The sequence below is a fragment of the Macaca nemestrina genome, chromosome 5, assembly GCF_043159975.1.
Source record: "Macaca nemestrina isolate mMacNem1 chromosome 5, mMacNem.hap1, whole genome shotgun sequence".
Classification (NCBI taxonomy): domain Eukaryota; kingdom Metazoa; phylum Chordata; class Mammalia; order Primates; family Cercopithecidae; genus Macaca; species Macaca nemestrina.
In genome coordinates, this window is record NC_092129.1 from 128,872,979 (window position 1) to 128,894,187 (window position 21,209).

The 21,209-nt window shown below is 39.5% G+C and overlaps 1 long non-coding RNA gene across 1 annotated transcript in view; it reads left to right on the forward strand.

The window, feature by feature from the left end:
* Positions 1–82: 82 nt before the first annotated feature.
* Positions 83–21,209, forward strand: part of LOC105490838 (uncharacterized) — a 45,786-nt gene continuing 24,659 nt past the window's right edge. Inside the window, exon 1 of the long non-coding RNA XR_011623641.1 lies at positions 83–236. This is a non-coding gene — a long non-coding RNA (uncharacterized lncRNA). The remainder of the gene's footprint in view (positions 237–21,209) is intronic.

Here is a 21,209-nt window from a genome sequence, read left to right on the forward strand (position 1 = left end):
CTTGTGGGATCCAAGTAACCTTAAGTGTCTCCAGAGATGTTGCTAGACGCTAATGGAATGTTGATAGAAGCAGAAACCAGAGAAACTGTCCTTTTCTTGTTGGTCACAGACAAAATATTTTCTTCAGATGTAGCTTCTTGGATTTCCCATGAAAACCTTTCCAGAGATTTGTTTGGTCGCTGGTGTTGATTCCAACTGCCAGGTACTGGCTCCTGCTTTGGATTTTCAGAGGAAAGGTAAGTGACATACCGCTTCTAAAACTATGCAGAGTGATGACATTCATTGAACAATATTTTCCCACCATATTGGTAAACACTATTCTAAGGCATAGAGGGCATCTTTAATCTGATATTTTCACTCTCTGCCATATTTCATTCCTCCCCTTCAAGCATTCTGAAGTTGCCAGCACTCTGCCCCTCATCAATGGTCCTCCTTTCCACAGCTTCATCCTGTCTGGAAGAGAGACGCTTAGGTGCAGCTATTTTATTTATTTACTTTTTTGATACATTCAAGTTTAAAGTTTGTACTGAGTATTTGAAAAATTTAGAATACAGGGTCCCAAAAAGAAGAGTACTGCTTAGAAATAGAATTAATTATTCCATTAAACTATTCGAAGAGGTAATTATTTGGGGGAATTTTGCTGCCTTTATCTGTAGAATTTTTAAATCTAGAGTTACCAAAATGGCATGCAATCTATTATAATAATCAGTAAACAGTTTTAAAAGCTGGGCAATGCTAAGAATAATGAATAATGATAACAATAAACTTCTTTGGGATACACAGAAAACTACTGTAAAGAAAGCACCTTTCTTTCCGAAAGGGCTTACTTCATCTTAAAAGTGATGTCCTGTAAAAACAATACTACACCAACTGACTATATGCAATCTAAGAATAAGATAAATGTCTAAGTCCTCTAAGATAAACTTCAGTATTAGATCAGGTGTTGGAAAGTTCAAACCACACTTAAAATATAAATTTAAAATGTTTTAGAAGCCCAACGGTGAGTACAGTGTGCATGAATAGTGTTTTATCAGGGGATTATTTTTAATTCCTCTGCATACAAATAGCCAATATTTTCACCATTACTTCACTGACATTCATGAGTATCATTACATGAATTAGTTAAATTATATTCTTCCCCCTCTCCACTCCCTTGCTGATACAAAGCCTATTTACAGGCCCATCTGCAGGAAAGCAGGTCTTGATGATACCATGGCAACATGCTGTCAAACCCAAAGGGGACCAGTCCTGAGAGAATGGAGAGAATCGATGCAACCCACCACTAACTAGAGGAAAAAGACTCAAAATGCTAGCTAGGCAATACTACCATCTCCACACCATAATTTTTTAGACAAGAACTAGAAGTACATTTCCTTCATTATTATTTAATTGTATAGTTGCAAAGAGAAAGGTCTAGAACATATTTTTAAACCTAGTATATTCTGTGTTAAAGGAAATATTCTCTTCTGTTCTCATGTGGGTGCTCTCTCTCCTCCGCTACTTCCTCTTGACTGACTCTTCCATTTTTCATTAGCTGATCTGTTTTTGCCTTAAAAAAAAAGCATCATGAAAGTTTTTCTTTCCCTGTAATGACTTCCAGCAGGAACCTTGCAAGTTAGCTCTAAGAAGATTTCAGAAGCCTCTTAGGCACATCTGAGAGGACAGATAGGACCAGGTGATTGGCCGCCTCACTAATATCCTACACGGAGTGCTACTGACACCAGACCCAGCTGAGGCTGAGGCTGAGCAGAGTTTTAGAACACTTACAGAGAAGTGCCTATTAAAATAGAAGTGCAAATGTTCAGTTCCCTTACTCAGAGAAGGGGAAAAAAAGAAAAGAATTCATTGATTTTAAAAAGTTCATCTTGTCGTTTTTCCTTCAATGACATTAAATCATTGGATCATATTTATAAAATACCTGAAACTATATTGTGCCTCAGAGGCACTGAAAACATCTCTCTGGACCTTAGAAGAGTGAATGGCATTTCTCCACTCAACATGGACTCCTTGAACACTAAGTGTGTGCAGATCTCCACCAGGTATTGGTGACCCAGCAGTGGCAAGGAAGCCAGGATATTTGTATGGGCCAGTATCTTCCAACAATCCCACATTGGGTACTCTTATCAGTAGATACTCCTCTTTTTACATGAAACACGTAAGTTGGGACTCAAATAGTAAAAGTTCAGGCTGAGTCCCACCTACAGATTTATTAAAGTAATATAGATTAAACCTGGCCTTCAGTAGCAACACTGGCGATTTGTGACAACACAATAAGCACAATCCCAAACAGAGCTAGGGTCATAATTACTGTAACAGATTGTGGATGGCACTCAAAGCACTGAGTCTTTCTTTTTTTTTTTTTTTTAATTTATTTATTATTATTATACTTTAAGTTGTAGGGTACATGTGCATAACGTGCAGGTTTGTTACATATGTATACTTGTGCCATGTTGCTGTGCTGCACCCATCACCTCGTCATTTACATCAGGTATAAATCCCAATGCAATCCCTCCCCCCTCCCCCCTCCCCCCTCCCCATGATAGGCCCCGGTGTGTGATGTTCCCCTTCCTGAGTCCAAGTGATCTCATTGTTCAGTTCCCACCTATAAGTGAGAACATGCGGTGTTTGGTTTTCTGTTCTTGTGATAGTTTGCTAAGAATGATGGTTTCCAGCTGCATCCATGTCCCTACAAAGGACACAAACTCATCCTTTTTGATGGCTGCATAGTATTCCATGGTGTATATGTGCCACATTTTCTTAATCCAATCTGTCACTGATGGACATTTGGGTTGATTCCAAGTCTTTGCTATTGTGAATAGTGCCGCAATAAACATACGTGTGCATGTGTCTTTATAGCAGCATAATTTATAATCCTTTGGGTATATACCCAGTAATGGGATGGCTGGGTCATATGGTACATCTAGTTCCAGATCCTTGAGGAATCGCCATACTGTTTTCCATAATGGTTGAACTAGTTTACAATCCCACCAACAGTGTAAAAGTGTTCCTATTTCTCCACATCCTCTCCAGCACCTGTTGTTTCCTGACTTTTTAATGATTGCCATTCTAACTGGTGTGAGATGGTATCTCATTGTGGTTTTGATTTGCATTTCTCTGATGGCCAGTGATGATGAGCATGTTTTCATGTGTCTATTGGCTGTATGAATGTCTTCTTTTGAGAAATGTCTGTTCATATCCTTTGCCCACTTTTTGATGGGGTTGTTTGTTTTTTTCTTGTAAACAAGGTTATTTATAGATTCAATGCCATCCCCATCAAGCTACCAATTACTTTCTTCACAGAATTGGAAAAAACTGCTTTAAAGTTCATATGGAACCAAAAAAGAGCCCGCATCTCCAAGACAATCCTAAGTCAAAAGAACAAAGCTGGAGGCATCACACTACCTGACTTCAAACTATACTACAAGGCTACAGTAACCAAAACAGCATGGTACTGGTACCAAAACAGAGATATAGACCAATGGAACAGAACAGAGTCCTCAGAAATAATACCACACATCTACAGCCATCTGATCTTTGACAAACCTGAGAGAAACAAGAAATGGGGAAAGGATTCCCTATTTAATAAATGGTGCTGGGAAAATTGGCTAGCCATAAGTAGAAAGCTGAAACTGGATCCTTTCCTTACTCCTTATACGAAAATTAATTCAAGATGGATTAGAGACTTAAATGTTAGACCTAATACCATAAAAATCCTAGAGGAAAATCTAGGTAGTACCATTCAGGACATAGGCATGGGCAAAGACTTCATGTCTAAAACACCAAAAGCAACAGCAGCAAAAGCCAAAATTGACAAATGGGATCTAATTAAACTAAAGAGCTTCTGCACAGCAAAAGAAACTACCATCAGAGTGAACAGGCAACCTACAGAATGGGAGAAAATTTTTGCAATCTACTCATCTGACAAAGGGCTAATATCCAGAACCTACAAAGAGCACTGAGTCTTTCATGCTTGAGAATTCCACAGCCAAGCCCTGCAGTGGCGCCTGCTGTACTCATCCACATTCCTTTCAGTATCAGATTAAATTCCAATCTCTAATACATTCCTCCAGCCCGCTGGTTTTTCAGCTAAAGACCATAGATTCCTATGAAGATATTTTTGAGAAAACAGAACTTTTAAAAAATTTTAAGGTTGTGCTTTCATCTCAAAGATTGCCGTGCTGAAATGGCTTAAATTTGCTTAAATTCCAAAGAATCTGCATAACAATCTCCTAGCAAAATGTCCCAGGCTGTCCCCCTCTTTGCTTTTATGTTTATGACCACATTGCCCAGGGAAGGCAAACACCATCACAAATGGAGGTTTTCCTTCCAGTTAAATGAGGGGAAAAAAATGATAAGAAAATGGAGCAACAAGTTATTTTAAGCCTCATCAAAAGAACCCACAGCATTTGGCCTGCAATGTATAAATGTATTCCTCTAATCACATCTTTTTCATACCAATTTATTTTGTTTTATTTTACAGAATAAAAATGTGTTTTGTAGTGCACTGCTAAATTGGCTCATTCAAATAACAGATGTGTGATTAAAACATTCATTGTGAAAAAGAGAAAATAATGACAGGAATCATAGTAATGACTCGGATGATGGGCCATCATTTTCTAAATCAAAAGATTCAGGTTGATACACAAATATATTTCAACCCAGTTAAACGAGCTACCTGCAAATAAACATTAACTGAATCACACTATCTATCACTTTAATGCAATTCACTAGCTTTTAGAGAGGCAGCTTCACATAATTATTAAATGCACACTCTCTGAAGCCACATTTCCTGGGTTCAAAGACAAGCTCTAATACTTAACAGTTGTGTAGACTGTATGCCTCAGTTTCTCAACTATAAATCAGATGACCTCTCTCTGTGATAATTAAATTAGCAAAATATATGTAAAGCACTTAGACTACACTGTGAACACAGGAAAAACTTTACAAGTATGGCTATTATCCATTTCGCACAGTATTGTCTGTCTAGTTTGTACATCTGGTTTAGTTTTATAGTCATATAACACTTGTGAGTATGTAACTCATACAAGGAGTATATAATGAGTTTTATGTTTTTATATATTAATTATATTTAAATAAAAACATTGTCTAGTCAACACAGGTGAATAAGAATTGTTTTTTTGTTTGTTTGTTTTTTGAGACGGAGTCTTGCTCTGTTGCCCAGGCTGGAGTACAGTGGCACAATCTCAGCTCACTGCAAGCTCCACCTCCTGGGTTCACGCCATTCTCCTGCCTCAGCCTTCTGAGTAGCTGGGACTACAGGTGCCAGCCACCACGCCTGGCTAATTTTTTGTGTTTTTAGTAGAGACAGGGTTTCACCGTGTTAGCCAGGATGGTCTCGATCTCCTGACCTCATGATCCACCCGCCTCAGCCTCCCAAAGTGCTGGAATTACAGGCTTAAGCCACCGTACCCAGCCAAGAATTGTTTTAAATAATTGCATACACTACTCATGTTTAAAAAAATCTTTTCCTAGCTATTGCTTATCCCAGAAGCCTCACATGTTGCAATGAGGATAGTATATTCTAGTTTCTGGGAGGAAGTGTGATTTTCCTATCAAAGACAACCTTGATAGATGATAACCAGGGATTCCTCACGCAGTTGCATTTCCCCAGATACCTCCCAAAGTAAACCAATTATGGGCAACCTATCATCCTACTGTGATTTTGAAATATGTTTCACTGAAGGGATCCACATAAGCTTCTAACAGAAAAGTTTCTAGTGGAGATGGAAACTCCATCCCAGCCATCTGGGAGGAAAGCAGCTATGACCAACACCCTGAATTGATGTCTCGGTCATTTGAAAAAACAGGTCAACTGATCCCTGCATCTTTTGATTCCACCTCCAAAAGGCCCAGCTTAGTTTCAACTAGGAGCCTGGAACTATGTAGGAATGTGACTCCTCTGCTGGATTAAGAGGTGGGAGGCAGTTCCAAGGTGGGAGGCATTTCCAAGGAAAAGAGAGGGATGAGGAGAAGGCAGACCCCTTACATTGGACCTCATATATCCCAAAATCACATTTAGTAAGCAATATTAATCAATATTGTAACAGCATGCTGATAAAATAGAAATACTAAACATTAATAAGAAAAGCAAATTGCCCAAAGTAAATGTTTTTAAGAATATGGCTAACAGCTTGATGCAGCAGCAAAACTAGATATAAGACAGAGAAGGAAATCAAAGAGGACCTTCTCTCTCTCTACAAACTGTGTTATGGAAAGATTTGCTTCTTCTCCTGGAAAATAACCAGACAGTTGAGGTTTTGCAAAAGGAATTTTAGTAAGTGACTAAGGTAAACATGACAAGGCAATAAAAGTACTAGTTACTAAAAGAATTGAATACACACAAGGTAACCAGTATTTCAAGCAAAGATGGGTTTTAATGAGAATGGAATGCCGAATTTATCTAGATAGTGATAAAAGAGAGTTTAGCTTGCAGTGAAATTAGGTGGATATCACCTGCAGGTATGGGCAAGCTTCAGTCTCTTATAAAGCTACTTTTTCTGGCCGGGCGTGGTGGATTACGCCTGTAATCCCAGCCTTTGGGAGGCCGAGGTGGGCTCTTGCATTTGTTAATTACGGAAAAAGTAGCAAGAGCTACTGATAGGCAAGAGCCTATCAGTGCTAGACTGCCCAAGTTGCATACTAAGCCCATGCTTAGAGAACCAGCAAAGCAAGAACACATGTAGAAAATATGTTGGTCAGGCTGCAGTGGAGAAGGATTTATTTCATAGAAATGTTACCACATTTCTAAAATGGGAAAAATCTAAACTTGGGTAGGCTTTTTCATGCATATTTTTTCAGGTTTGCATTATTTTATTTTGAATCATATGTGGCAGATGGGGATGGAGAGCACCATATACTTTTAGATGATAATTTAGATGTTAGTTTTCTGTGTTTCATGAGCAGCTGTGTGTACGGAGTACTATATTAAGTATATTTGCTGACAAAAGTGAGAAGACACTTGAAAGGAACTTACAATGACGTAGGGACCACCCTACTTTTTTCCTCTTCTTGTCTATATTTAATTGTGAAAATGTTCAAACATATTAAAATGTTGAAAGACTTATACAATAGACACCATATACTCATGCTACAGACCGAATGTGCCCCTCCAAAATTCCTATGTTGAAATCTGAGTCTCTCATGTGATGGTATTAGGAGGTAGGATTTTGGGTTGCTGATTAGGTCGTGAAAGTGGAGCCTTCATGAATGGAACCATTGCCTTTCAAAAATAGGCCTCAGAGAGCTCCCTTGTTTTTTAATTTGATCTTGATCTCATGCCTTGATCTTGGACTTCCCAGCCTACGGAGCTATACGCATCTAGTCCCAACAGTTGTTAGAGAGACAGGTGACCTGTGTAAAGCATCAGGGACTGTCCCTCTGTTTCCATTGAGATTCCCATTAACTATCCACATTCATTCAGAAAACTTCTCAAGGTGCTTGGAGAGGCTGTTTCCTGGTCACCTTCTCACAGTATTGACACCTTTTCAAATGAATCAACAGAACTCCATTTCCCACCTTCCCAGCTTTACTCCTTTCCTTTTTCTGATGAGGTACCTTAAACCAGGGTAATACATCCAGAGTGTTTGCAGAATAGTGAGCTTTCTGGAGTTCTTCCAAAAAAAATGTAATACCTCAGAAAAAAAAATGTTTAGAAAGCCCAACACAACAATCACTTTGGGAGGCCGAGGTGGGAGGATCACGAGGTCATGAGATCGAGACCATCCTGGCCAACGTGGTGAAACCCTGTCTCTACTAAAATACAAAAAATTAGCCAGGTGTGGCGGTGCATGCCTATAGTCCCAGCTACTCAGGAGGCTGAGGCAGGGGAATTGCTTGAACCCGGTAGGCGGAAATTGCAGTGAGCTGAGGTCGCACCACTGCACTCCAGCCTGGTGACAGGGCAAGACTTCATCTAAAAAATAAATAAATACAAAACCAACAGAACAATGGTAGAGGTAGATGAAGAAGAATGAAGACTTATTATAGGGTGGCCTGTGTTTGAAGAATGAAGAATTATTATAGGGTGGCCTGTGGTTTAAGTACTTGGTCAGTAGAGTCAGCTGCCTAGATCTCAGTCCCAACTTGACCACTTACTAGTTCTATGATCCTGGGAAAGTTACTTAATCTCCCTGTGCCTCAGTTTCCTAATTGTAAAATGGGTTCTTTTTCAAGTACAGTGTACACTCACTTCCAGCAATATGACTGCTAGACATGAAGTGAAACCTTACCTTGCAGAGCTTACAGAAAAACCTGGAGAAAATTTTAAAAACCTGGCCAAGCACCAGGACCTGAAGAATGTCTGGGCCCAAGTCAGGAAGGACACATGGGTAAGAGAACCATGACTTTCAATGCTGAGATTCTCAAGGTTGACATCTACAGTGAGTAAAATAGAGCCTCTCCAACCTCCCTCCCTCATGGAGAAAGCAAGTAGTAATATTCACTTGGTTATTTTTGCCTTGTCTCTGGTAAACTGGTAGGAGTGGGGCAATCTTTTCTGCAAAATTATTAACTACAGTCTCACAACAAAATGGGTTTGGGTCTGGAGTTCACACTACTTGTGTGGTTACTGCAAACCCACAATATGAAAATTTAGCTTAAAGAGATCCCTAACCCAAGTACTTCAAATTCAGAACCTCAAAGATTTCTCACAGGTAAAGGTTGAAAGAAAAAAAAAAATTCAGACCTTACAATTAAAAACCAGAAAACACAAAGGAAATAAGTCACTTGAGTGAGAATCAGCAAAGTAATGAATCCCAAGAGTAGACTCACAAACACTTCCAATGCTGGAATTACCAATGAAAACAGAAGAAGTGAGACTTAGATCTGAAGAATTTATCTAGAAGGCATCAGAGAGAAATGAAGTGACGAAAAGATGAGGAAAAAGTACGAAAGCACAATAGGCAATTCAGAAGGAGGTAATTGAGAGAATGAGGAGGGCAACACTCAAAAGACAGCACCTGACAACTTCCTAATACTGATGCAAGATTCCAGTCCTCCCATCAGGAAGCCAAGCAGGCTGAATACAGAGAAATGACACTTAGATATGTTATCATGAAGCTGTAAGACACTAGAAGAGGAAAAAGACACTAAAAGCTGTTAGAGAGGAAAGATAAATTATCTACAAAGAATTTACAGTTTGATGAATAGCTAACTTCTCACAGAATAATGAAGTCAGATGCCTGTGATATAATATCTTCAAAGAGCTGAAAGAAAATAATGGTCAATCCAGAAATCTAAATCCAGTGTTCAGAGCTGGTGCACAGTAGAAAAGCTACAACAGACATTAAAATGTTGAGATCTCTGTCCTACTGGCTGGTAAAGAGCTGCCAAACTGAGCCTGCCCTCTGAGCAGGCACCTACCACATGGCTGCCACCACTGCCCCCTCCCTGGGCTATCCCCTATCTAGCAACTAAATGTCAGTGAGCCATACAATGGGGAGCCTCCAGAACCATTACACTCTCACTAACCCTCCTTCCTTGGTTCCCACTTGTTCCTCTCTGTCTTTATTTCATCCTGACTCGAGCAAACCTACTGCTCTGTGGAGAAGATGGCAGCCTTTGGACAGTGCAGGCAAGTGCCCAGAGCGTATGTGGTTCCTCCGGCTGCACCTGCCCACCGCTAACAAGCTGTCCTTCAGAGCTGCTCTTCTGTAGCCACTGGGGAGAGCCGCAGCCCCTGTGGATTTTGACTCCAGGAAAGTTGGAAAGGGACAGGAGGACAGTAAGGTAATAGGGGCCGGCCTGCCTGCTGTCTCATAGCCTGGGCCCTGCTGGTACAGCAGGCACTCCCATGGTGAGAATCTTTAATGATGGCAGATCCAGCCTATAAATTAAATCAGTAGTTACAGTCTTCCCACAGAGAACACACAGGACCCAGAGGGCTTACAAGTAAGCTCTCCTGAGTATTCAAGGAACACATAATTCCAAGCTTATACTAGTTCTTTCAAATAAAGAACAACAGGAGACACTCCCCAGCTCATTTAATGAGGCTTGTGTAAACATGCTGTCAAATCAGACATGAACATTATACAAAAGTTAAATTCCAGGCCATTTAAGAACGTAGATGCAAAAGCTCTAAATAAACCATTAGCAAACCAAGTCAATAAATGCACAAAAATGATAATGCACATAATCAAGTTGAATTTATTCAAGGTGCAAAATTGGCTCAACATTAGAAAAACCTAGGAATGTAACTCACCACAATAACAGATTCAAAGAGATAAATCATATGATCATCTTAATAGATGCAGAATAAGCTCCAATAAAACTCAATAACCATTTATGACTTTTTCAACAATCTCTTAGCAAACTAGGTATAAAAGGGGAATCTGCATGATCTGATAAAGCATACCAATTTTTAAAAACATGCAAATATTTTGTGTAGTGCAAAACATTAAATGGATTCCCTTTAAAATCAGAAACCAAAGAAGCCTAATTGCTATTTTGTATTTATTGTATTGGAGATACTTGCCAGTGCAAGACAAGAAAAAGAAATACAAGGTGTAAGGATCAAAAAGAATGAAATTTCTCATTATTTGCTAATAATATGATTATGTACATGGAAATCTGAAAGAATTTATATATAAAAAGATAAAAATTAATGAGTTTACCAACAGGGTGTAGGATCAATACACAAAAACTTAATTTTTAAAGCCATCCACAAATAAAAAGCGACTTAAAAGAAGATGCAACTGGGGGACTCTGCTTCTGATAAAAGCAAATCAGATGAATTTAATTTGCACTCGCCATCCTCTTAAAATAACTAGAAAATCAGTACCAAATATATAATGTCTTGTAGCTCAGAGGGCAATAAAATAGTAAAGGGTTCGCCGCAAAAAAATATTTTTAAAATGTGGCAAACCACAGTGGTCACCAGGAATACGGATTCAGAAAGGCAAAACGTAAAAGGATGGGGAAAATCTTAGTGTGCTCTATTAATATCACACAAAGTAGACATTAAAGTAAAAAAAAAAAAAGACTTTAAGAGGCAATGAGGGACATTTCATAATGATAAACATGTATTTAATGAGAAAGAGTAAAGTTTAAATAATAATGTGGACTCACACTGCTGCCTGATTCCATTTCCATAAAATGCTAAACCATATTATTTAGAAATTCTTACAGAAGTGACAAAATTGTGGAAGGACAGGAGGGAGAAAAGGAAGTGAGGCAGTTTTCTAAGGTCCGAATAATGATTGTGTTTCAAGTAGAGGAAGTGGGTTGTGAATAGACAGAGGCGCTCAGCAAGCTTCAGGCAATGTTCTGTTTCTTCACCTGAGCAGTGATTATATAGGTGTTTATAATAATTCATTAAGCCATGCAACTTTTATGAATGTCTTTTATTTTATAAGAACAAGGTTTAGAAATTGACACTTGTAATAGCTACAAAAATAAAGTTTTGCAGAAAATTTTAACTCTATGGAAAGGTTATAAAAAGGCCTAAGTAAGTGGGAAAACATGGATAGAAAGATTCAATTCTGTGGAGACATCAATTCCATCCAAATTATCATATAGATTTAATGTAATATACATTGAAACCCAAACATCTATAAATTACAAAATCAACCTGACAAGTTAATTTTGTCATTTATATGAAAGAGAGAAGAATGCATAAGTCAAGGTTCAAACAGAGAAGCAGAGGAAGAATATATATATACACATATATGAATATATACGTGTGCATATGTGTACACAAATACAGAGAGAAATACAGAAACAGAGAGGCAGAGAGGAACAAAGAGAAACAGGGAGAGACATAGAAATTTATTGCAAGGAATTGTCATACATGATCTCAGGGGCTGGTTAAACAAGTCCCAAATGCATACAGGAAGTCGTCGTGAGCACAGTGAGACTTCAGAGGAACGAGCCGCAGCTCTCATCAACAGGTGAAATTTCTTCTCTCTCCTGGGGAAACCTCAGTCCTGCATTTAAGGCCTTCTAACAAATTCAATCAGGCCTACCCAGATAATCCAGAATAATCTTCCTTACTTAAAGTCAACTGATTAAGGGCTGTAATTCCATAGGTAGAATTCTTTCACAGCAGCACCTAGATTATGTTTGCATAACTGGCCTATAGCCTGGCCAAGTTGACAGCAAAAGCACCATCAGAAACAGACAAGGCATATCTACCAAAATAGGTAGACTTGACCCCCCAGGTGTCCAGGCTTATAACACTATATTAATTAGGACCATAGAATTCTGGGTGGACTCCCACTAAAGAGATAACAGAGATGTACTCTGCTGGCATGCCATGCTTCCTGTCCCAAATCCTGGTGCCAGGACAGCCTCTTCAGATATGAAATGCTTACCTGATCAAGCATTTTGGGATTATACACACAAGCATGCACACACACATATTCCACGTGGATTAAGAAATTAAAATGTTAAATGTAATTTTTTTAAAATTTAGTAGAGAATCTAGGAGAATTGATTTATGACTTCAGAGAAGGGAAGGATTTCTTAATGCAAACCATAAAGGAAAGCATTGGTATATATGACTACATTAAATTTTTAACAACTTCTGTATATCCTACTCATCAAAGACATCACCAAGTTAAAAGACAGGCCACAAACCAGGAGACAACATTTGCAACACACTTGACAAAATACTTAAAATAAGAAATGCCTATTACATAATGCGAACAATAAACTCTATAAAAGCAGGCAAGACAGGAATAGGAATTTCACAAAAGAGAAGATTGTACCTATAATTCCTAAAAAGAGACACAACCTTATGAAGTCAGGAATTGGATTAGTCAGGAAATGCAAATTAAATATCAGGTATAATTTCATATATTGTGAGAGATCAGATATCATTTCACAAATATATTATGAAATATGCATATATGCATACCACCAGATTGATAAAAAGGTAAAGTCTGATAGTACTGACAGTAAGGAAGGATATGTAATGATAGGAATTCTTAAACAATACTGAAGTTATTATTAACAGGAAAATACATTGAAAAATATCTTGGTGTAAAGATATAAATTGGGCATGCATATATTCTTCCACTCAGTAATCCTATTTCAAGGATTGTAACTCTTGCAGAAGCACTGCAGAAGCCATGTTTACGAATGATCATGGCTGGGTGCGGTGGCTCACACCGGTAACTCCAGCACTCTGGGAGACCGAGGTGGGCAAATCACCTGAGGTCAGGAGTTTGAGATCAGCCTGGCTAACATGGTGAAACCCCATCTCTACTTAAATATACAAAATTTGCTGGTCATGGTGGCACATGCCTGTAATCACAGCTACTAGGGAGGCTGAGGCAGGAGAATCGCTTGAACCCAGGAGGCAGAGGTTGCAGTGAGCTGGGATCGCACCACTGCACTCCAGCCTAGGCAATGGAGTGAGACTCCATTTCAAAAAAAAAGAATAATGATCATAGGCTGTAGTGGTTCCCAACTGTAATCCCAGCACTTTGAGAGACTGAAGTGGGAGGATTGCTCGAAGCCAGGAGTTTGAAACAAGCCTGGGTAACAAAATGAGACTCCCATATCTACAAAAAAAATAAATAAATAAATAAGAAAAAGAATAATCATAGAAGCAGCATTCATAATAGAAAAAAAAAATCTTGATGTCAATCATGAGTAGAACTAATATATTAGCTTTGATATATTCATGCTACAGAATATTATACAGTGGTGAACAAAAGGCCAACTACCAATATTAACATGATGAATCTCAAAAATATATGTGTAAGCACAAGATACAAAAGAGAACAGACTATATATTATATAAACATCAAAAACAGGCCAAATGAATGAGTCAATTAGTGGAATATGTATGTGAGTTAAAAGTAAAAAGAGAAGCAAGAGGTGGATAAAAATTCTGGAGACTCATCCTGTCTGGAGTATGGGCAGAGAAGGGTACATGATCAGTTAAGGCAGACAGAGGAATTCAGAAACACTGGCAATGTTATACTTCTTGAGATGGTGGGGTGTATGTGGGTGCTTATTATATTTCTATTATTATTCTTTTAAGTAAAGAATTAGTTATGTGTGCCTTACATTTTTAAATAACTTTTAAGTTCAGGACTACATCTGCAGGATTGTTATATAGGTAAACTTGTGTCATGGGGGTTTGTTGTACAGATTATTTCATCACCGAGGTATTAAGCCTAGTACCCATTAGTTGTTTTTACTGATCCTCTTCTTCCTCAAACCCTCCACCCTCCAATAGGTACCAATGTCTGTTGTTGCCTTCTATGTGTCCATGTGTTCTCATCATTTAGCTCCCCCTTATAAGTGAGAATATGTGGTATTTGTATTTCTGTTCCTATATTAGTTTGCTAAGGATAATGGCCTCCAGTTCCATCCATGTCCCTGCAAAGGACATAATCTCATTCTTTTTTGTGGCTGCACAGTATTCCATGGTGTGTGTGTACCACATTTTCTTTATCCAGTCTACCATTGAAGGGCATTTAGGTTGATTCCATGTCTTTGTTATTGTGAATAGAGTTGCAAGAACACACGCATGCATGTGTCTTTATGATTAAACAATGTATATTCCTTTGCTTATATATCCAGTATTGGGATTGCTGGGTAGAATGCTAGTTCTGTTTATAGGTCTTTGAGGAATTACCACACCACTTTCCATGATGACTGAACTAACTTACACTCCCACCAACAGCATGTAGTGTCCCCTTTTCTTTGCAATCTCACCAGCATCTTTTTTTTTTTTTTTTCACTTTTTAATAATAGCCACTCTGACTGGTATGAGATGGTATCTCATTGTGGTTTTGATTTGCATTTTTCTAATGATCAGTCATGTTGAGCTTTTTTTCATATGCTTGTTGGCTGCACATGTGTCTACTTTGGCAAAGTGTCTGTTCATGTCCTTTGCCCAGTTTTAATGAGGTTGCTTTTTTCTTGTAAATGTGTTAAAGTTCCTTATAGATGCTGGATATTAGACCTTTGTCAGATGCGTATTTGCAAAAATTTTCTCCCATTCTATAGGTTGTCTGTTCACTCTGTTGATAGTTTCTTTTGCTGTGTAGAAGCATTTTTGTTTAATTAGATCCCATTTGTTAATTGTTGCCTTTGTTTCAGTTGCTTTTGGCGTCTTTGTCATGAAATTTTTGCCTGTTCCTATATCCAGAATGGTATTGCCTGGGTTGCCATCCAGGGTTTTTATAGTTTTGGGTTTTACATTTAAATCTTTAATCCATCTTGAGTTTATTTTTGCATATGGTGTAAGGAAGGGGGTCCAGTTTTAATCTTCTTCCTATGGCTAGCCAGTTATCCCAGCACCATTTACTGAATAGAGTCCTTTCTCCATTGCTTGTTTTTTTCAGGTTTGTCAAAGATCAGATAGTTGCATGTGTGAGGCATTATTTTTTGGGCTCTCTATTCTGTTCCACCGATTTATGTGTCTGTTTTTGTACCAGTTTCATGGTGTTTTGGTTACTGTAGCTCTGTAGTGTAGTTTGAAGTTGCATAGCATGATGCCTCCAGCTTTGTTCTTTTTGTTTAGGATTGCCTTGGCTATTCAGGCTCTCTTTTAATTTCATATACATTTTAAAATTGTTTTTTTCTAATTCTGTGAAGAATGTCATTCATAGTTTTATAGAAATAGCTTTGAATCTATAAATTGCTTTTGGCAATATGGCCATTTTAATGATATTGATTCTTTTCATCCATGAACATGGAATGATTTTCCATTTCTTTATGTCATCTCTGATTTCTTTCAGCAGTGTTTTATGGTTCTTATACAGATCTGTCATTTCCCTGTTAGCTGTATTCCTAGGTATTTTATTCTTTTTGTGGTAATTGTGAATGGAATTGCATTACTGATTTGATTCTCAACTTGATGGTTGTTGGTGTATAGGAATGCTAATTTTTGTACCTGATTTTGTATCTTGGGATTTTGCTGAAGTTGTTGGTCAGATCAAGGAACTTTGGGGCACAGACTATGGAGTTTTCTAGGTATAGAATCATATTGTCTGCAAACAGAGATAGCTTGACTTCTTTTATTTCTATTTGGATGTTTTTTCTTTCCTTCTCTTGCTTGATTGCCCAGGCTAAGATTTCCAGTACTATGTTGAATACGAGTGGTGAGAGAGGGAATCCCTGTCTATTTCTGGTTTTCTGACTAGCTTTTTCCTATTCAGTGTGATTTTGGCTGTGGGTTTTTCCATAGGTAGCTCCTATTATTTTGAAGTATGTTCCTTCAGTGCCTAGTTTGTTCAGAGTTTTTAACATGAAGCAGTGTTGAATTTTATCAAAAGCCTTTTCTGCATCTATTAACATGTGGTTTTTGTCCTTAGTTCTGTCTATGTGATGAATCACATTTATTGATTTATGTATGTGGAACCAACCTTGCATCCCAGGGATAAAATCTACTTGATGGTGGTGGATAAGCTTTTTGATGTGCTGCTGGATTCATTTGCTAGTATTTTGTTGAGGATTTTTGCATCAATGTTTCTCAAGGATATTGGCCAAAGTTTCCTTTTTTGTTGTGTCTCTGCCAGGTTTTGGTATCAGAATGATGCTGGCCTCATAGAACGAGTTAGCAAGGAGTCTCTTCTCCTCAATTTTTTGTAATAGTTTCAATAGGAATAGTACCAGCTCTTATTTGTACATCTGGTAGGATTTGGCTGTGAATTCATCTGGTCCTGGGCTTTTATTTTTTTTGATTGGTAGGCTATTTATTACTGATTCAATTTCAGAGCTTGTTATTGGTCTGTTCAGAGATTCAATTTTTTCCTGGTTCAGTTTTAGGAGGGTGTATATGTTTAGAAATTTATCCATTTCTTCTAGATTTTTCTAAGTAGTGTGAATAGAGGTGTTAATAATATTCTCTGATGGTTATTTGTATTTCTGTGGAGTCAGTGGTAATATCCCCTTAGTCATTTCTAATTGTGTTTATTTGGATCCTGTCTCTTTTCTTATTAGTCTTGCCAGTGATCTATTTTATTAATTTTTTTTTAAAAAAAGCAACTACTGGATTTTTGGACTTTCGAATAGTTTTTCTGGTCTCAATTTCCTTCTGTTCGGCTCTGATTTTGGTTATTTCTTGTCTTCTGCTAGCTTTGGGGTTGGTTTGCTCTTGGTTTTCTGGTTCTTTTAGTTCTGATGTTAGTTTGTGAAATCGAGATTTTTCTGTTCGATATGGGCATTCAGCACTATAAATTTCTCTCTTAGCACTGCCTTAGCTGTGTCCCAGAGACTCTGGTATGTTGCATCTTTGTTCTCATTAGTTTCAAAAAACTTCTTGATTTCTATCTTAATTTCATTATTTACTCAAAAGTCATTCAGGAGTAGATTATTTGATTTTCATGTAATTATATGGTTTTGAGCTATTTTCTTTGTTTTAATCTCAAATTTTATTCTTCTGTGGTCTGAGACAGTGGTTTGTTACAATTTCAGTTCTTTTGCATTTGCTGAGGATTGTTTTGTGCCAACTTTAGAATAGGTGCCATGTACAGATGAGAAGAATGTATATTCTGTTGTTTTTGGGTGGAGAGGTCTGTAGATGTCTATCAGGTCCATTTGATCCAGGGCTGAGTTCAGGTCCTGAATATCTTTGTCAGTTTTCTGCCTTGATGATCTGTCTAATACCATAGGTGGGGTGTTGAAGTCTCCCACTATTATTGTATGGGAGTCTGTCTCTTTGGAGATCTCTGAAAACTTACTTTATGAATATGGGTGTTCCTGTGTTAGGTGTGTACCTATTAAGGATAGTTAGCTCTTCTTGGTGAATGGAACCTTTAACATTATGTAATGCCTTTGTCTTTTTTGATCTTTGCCAATTTAAAGTCTGTTTCATCTGAAATTAGGGTTGCAACCCCTTCTTTTTTCTGTTTTCCATTTGTTTGGTAGATTTTTCTCCATCCCTTTATTTTGAACCTATGTCATTGCATGTGAGATGGGTTTCGTGAAAACAGCATACCAGTGGGTCTTGGTTCTTCATCTAGCTCGCCAGTTCATGCCTTTTAATTGAGGCATTTAGCCCATTTACATTCAAGGTTAATATTTACATGTGTGGATTTGAGCCTATCATCATGATATTAGCTGCTCATCATGCAGACTTGTTTCTGTGGTTGCTTTATAGAGTCACTGGTCTACGTATTTAAGTGTGTTTTTGTAGTGGCTGGTAATGGTTTTTTCGTTGCATATAGGGCTTCCTTCAGGAGTTCTTGCATGATAGGCTTGGTGTTGACAAATTCTCTCAGCATTTGCTTGTCTAAAAAGATCTTATTTCTCCTTTGCTTATGAAGCTTAGTTGGGCTGGATATGAAATTCTGAGTTGGAAATTCTTTTCTTTAAGAATGTTGAATATTGACCTCCAATCTCTTCTGGCTTGTAGGGTTTCTGCTGAGAAGTCTGCTCTTAGTCTGATGGGCTTCCCTTTCTAGATGACCTGACCTTTCTCTCCAGCTGCCTTTAACATTTTTTATTTTATTCTGACCTTGCAGAATCTGATGATTACATATCTTGGGGATAATCTTCTTGTGAAATATCTTACTGGGGTTCTCAGCATTTCCTGAATTTGAATGTTGGGTCCTCTAGCTAGGTTAGGGAAGTTCTCATATATGATACCCTGAAATATGTTTTCCAAGTTACTTATACTCTCCCCATCTGTTTCAGGGACACCAATTAGTCATAGATTTGATCTCTTTACATAATCCCATATTTTCGCAGAGGTTTTGTTTGTTCCTTTTTATTCTTTTTTCCCTATGCTTGTCTGACTGTCTTATTTCAGAAAGCCAGTCTTCAAGTTTGAGATTCTTTCCTCAACTTTGTCTATTCTGCTATTAATAATTGTGATTGAATTATGAAATTCTTGTAATGTGTTTTTCAACTCTGTCAGGTCAGTTACATTCTTTTCTATAGTAGCTCTTCTGTTTGTCAGCTTCTCTATTGTTTTACTGTGATTCTTAACTTCCTTGGATTGGTTTTCAATGTACTCCTAAAAACTCAATGATTTTTGTTTCTGTCCATATTTCTGTCATTTCAGCCATCTTAGCTTTGTTCAGAATCCTTGCTATCCTTGAGATAGCATCGTTGTTTGGAGGAAAGAAGGCACTCTGGCTTTTTGAGTTGTCAGAGTTCTTGTGCTGCTTCTTTCTCATCTTTGTGGGCTGATGCTTCTTCAGTCTTTGCAGTTGGTGACATTTAGATGGGTTTTTTTTTCTTCAATCTTATTTGATGACCTTGAGGGTTTGATTGTGCTATAAGGTAATCAGTCAACTGGCTTCATTTCTGGAAGACTTTAGGGTGCCAACACTCACTTCCCAACTCCTGGACTGTGTGCTCTAACTCTGGGGGACTTGTATCAAGCCTGACTTTGTTCTCTGGCTCCTTGAGGTTAGGAATTATCTGCACTATGGAAGCCAAGGTGCTCCTGGACCACTGGTCACTACATCTTGATGTGTGGTGTCAGCTAAAGGATTTTGTAGTGTGGTGGCAGTAGGATCCATCCTTGTTTGCATGTGCCAGCAGCAGTGGGAGTGACAACCCAGCAGGGTACACACTCGCTGTCTGCAGCAGGATACTAGCAGGTGCCAGGGTGCCTGCCTCCATTTGGGCATTCACAACAGTGGTGGAGGCAGCATAGCTCAGGAGGGCAGGGGGACCCTGCTGGTGACTGCCTACAGATGCACTGGGGGTGATGTTGGCATGGGGTCAGGGCACTGGTGGGCACAGGTCTGTGTGCACTCTCTGCGAACCACATTCAGGGGTGGTCACTCAGAGATGGAAAGAATCTGCTGTTCTCTGTTCCTAGTTTCACTCCTGAGGCAGTGTTGGTGCAGAGATGGGGTGCTGGTGGGGGTGGGGCTGGCTGGCTTTGGCCCCACCCAGTCTCCAACTGCAATGGCAGTTCCTCCGTGGTGGTGATGGTGTGGAGTGCGCTCCCACCACAACAATGACAGGACAGGGTGCATGCACATATGCACACTGGCAGGGCAAGAAAAGTGACCCCCTTGCCCCCTGCATACACACCCCAGCAAAGCAATGTGTGGGGGTGTCCATGGGCCTGGGGGAAGCTGCAGTGGAGGGAGGAAGTGGGCAGGCTAGTGCATGGCCATGGGGGCCACCCTGCTGGAGCTCTCTGCTTGTCAGGCACTGTCTGCCAGTACAGGAGTTATGATGCAGGCCCCCAGGGCATCTGAAGCTGCCTGGCAAGCAGGCATGGCCAGCCTGGGGCCCAGGGAGAGGCCAGCAGACCACGGGTTCTCAGGTTGGACTGGCCCCATCTGATAGGCAAGACCGTCCTGCAGAGTTCAGGTCTGACAGTTCCTCTAGGGCCAGAGTCTCTCCTGGGAGTAAGTCAAGCCTGGGGGATGGGTGTCGCTGGCTGTGCTCCACTACAAACGCTGCTGCACTAAACCTCCGGGCTCCACATCAGCTGGTGTGCTGCCCCTGCCACTTCTCTAAGTAGTCTGTTTGCCAACTCTGTGTGGCAAGTGTCTGTAGTGGTCAAGAGGATTCCTCCTGCTAGGATTCCAGAGGCCTGTGGCAAGAGTGGGTTGCTCCTTACCAATTCAATTCAGTCACTCTCGTGGAGCCACTGCAGGCCAGGAACGAGTCCTGGTACATGGTAACCCCATGCAGGGTTCCCAGGTTCCTCCACTCTCAGCCCAGCTTCTGAGTCTTCCCTCCGTTAACTCTCAGTGCCTTCCCTCTGAAGATCTGTTAGGAGTGTTCCAGTCATCTGGGTCCCTCAGTGGCAGCTGTTCCACCTGTCTGCATAGTGAGCCATCTTGCCCAGTACCCTCACATATTTATTTTCTTTTTCTTGTTTTATTTTTTGAGATGGAGTCTGTTGCCCAGGCTGCAGTGCAGTGGCATGCTCTTGGCTCACTGCAACCTCTCTCTCCCGGGTTCAAGCAATTCCCCTGCCTCAGCCTCTGGAGTAGCTGGGATTACAGGTGCGCACCACCATGCCTAGCTAACTAATTTTTTTGTATTTTTAGTAGAGACAGGATTTCACCATATTGACCAGACTGGTCTCAAACTCCTGACCTCAGGCAATCCACCCACCTCCGCCTCTCAAAGTGCTGGGATTACAGGTGTGAGTCACTGCTCCCAGCCACCCTCACGTATTTCTTGATATAAACATAAGTTTACACGTAAGGCATATGCCTTAGAAAGGTTGGATGTTGGCAGGCTCCAGAAGCAACATGCTAGAGAGAGCAGAGGCCTCCTATCGCATTCCCAGAGGATGGTGGGGGTGGTGG